Source organism: Panthera uncia, chromosome E1 (assembly GCF_023721935.1).
Source record: "Panthera uncia isolate 11264 chromosome E1, Puncia_PCG_1.0, whole genome shotgun sequence".
Lineage (NCBI taxonomy): Eukaryota > Metazoa > Chordata > Mammalia > Carnivora > Felidae > Panthera > Panthera uncia.
The window spans coordinates 8,590,133-8,591,965 of NC_064814.1; the positions used below are offsets into that span (position 1 = coordinate 8,590,133).

The window sequence follows — 1,833 nt, forward strand, 5'->3', positions numbered from 1 at the left end:
GTTCTGCTCTTTTTCTGTTTTTATACCGCATGTTAGAGTTCTGGTCTGTGGTGTGCTGGTAAAATGGAACAGCGGCCTGTGGGTGGTTGTGAAGTCCCGATTTGGCACATTTGCCAATTTCTGTGGTGCCAATACTCCCACCAAAGCCCTATTTCAAACTACCAACTGGAAGTCACCTGAGGCAAAGTTGGGAAATGCACATCAAAAGCTCTTGGAAGCCCTCGGCAGACCTGGTGCTGGTCTTTCTTTTTAAAAGAAGTGTGGGGGCGCCTGGGTGGCTCGGTCGGTTAAGCGGCGGACTTCAGCCTGGGTCACGATCTTGTGGTCCGTGAGTTCGAGCCCCGCGTCGGGCTCTGTGCTGACAGCTCAGAGCCTGGAGCCTGTTTCGGATTCTGTGTCTCCCTCTCTCTGACCCTCCCCCGTTCATGCTCTGTCTCTCTCTGTCTCAAAAATAAATAAATGTTAAAAAAAATTTTTTTTAATAAAATAAAATAAAAGAAGTGTGAAGGGTGCTCGCTTCGGCAGCACATATACTAAAATTGGAAGGACACAGAGAAGATTAGCCCGGCCCCTGTGCAAGGATGACAGGCAAATTCGTGAAGGGTTCCATGTTTTCGTAATTACACCTGTTGTTAAAAATGTTTTAAATAATAATAAAGAAAAGAAAAGAAAAGAAAAGAAGTGTGAAGAGGGGAGCCTGGCTGGCTCAGTTAGTAGAGCATGCAACTCTTGATCTCGGGGTCATGAGTTTGACCCCCATGTTGGGCAAAAGGTTTGCTTAAAAAAAAATAAAAGAAGTATGCAGACCACCGTCTAGCACTGTCTTTTTAAAAAATGTAATCTATTTTGAGAGAGAGAGAGAGAGCACATACGTATGCTGCGTGCACACAAGCGGGGGAGGGGCAGAGAGGGAGGGAGAGAATCCCAAGCAGGTTTTGCGCTGACAGCGCAGAGCCTGATGCGCGGCTCGAACCTATGAACCCGTGAGATCATGACTTGAGCCAAAATCAAGAGTGGGACGCTCAACCGACTGAGCCACTTAAGCGCCCCTAGCACTGCCTTTAAAATATAAGGCAACTGTTGTTTCGGATTCCGTGTCTCCTTCTGTCTCTGACCCTCCCCCGTTCATGCTCTGTCTCCGTCTCAAAAATAAATAAACGTTTAAAAATAAATAAATAAATAAATAAATAAATAACATATAAGGCAACTGAGGCCCAGAGAGACTAAATGAACGGCTGAGGGTCACACAGTTAGCCAGGACCAGTGTCCTCCTGACATCCAACCTCTGGATGCCACACTATATCAATCCTGCTCAACCTGCCCTAGGCAGCTGGGGGAGAGGGGAAACCAAAAATCATCACAGACAGAGCCTAAGGCCACGGCTCCGGGGATAGAGTGGCAGCAGATATGTCCAGATAAAGGTCAGAGGGTCTTGAAGCCAACCTTTGCGGGCACCTACTTGGTGCTTCTCCTTCCTCTTCGTGGGGGCAGAAATAAAAAACTCACCCCAAATCATAAAGCTTTAAACTCAAACTCAAAGGGCCCTATTTTCCACCGACCTCATTCTCATCCTCAGGGAGTGAATCGTTCCCCATTCCTGGCTCGGATCTCAGGAGGCACCCTACCTTGCCCTCCCTGGGTCTGTCTCCCAGACCTGCTGCAAGCCCTTCCTTGGACGATGCCATCTATGTCGTTGAGGGGGGAGCAGGAAGGAACTGGGAAAGAACAAGCCCTTTCAGACAAGTCCAAGAATGATTATTTTAGCAGCTCTCATATTCTCTTCCTGGGTAAGAAGCAAGGAGAGAGTGAGGTGGATGTCAAGTAAGGGAGCTT

General features: G+C 47.8%; 1 non-coding gene across 1 annotated transcript; it reads left to right on the forward strand.

Moving 5' to 3' along the window:
- The first annotated feature begins 509 nt into the window (after positions 1-509).
- Positions 510-616, forward strand: LOC125927779 (U6 spliceosomal RNA). The gene has a single exon (XR_007459455.1). It is a non-coding gene; the product is annotated as a U6 spliceosomal RNA (small nuclear RNA).
- The last annotated feature ends 1,217 nt before the right edge of the window (positions 617-1,833 follow it).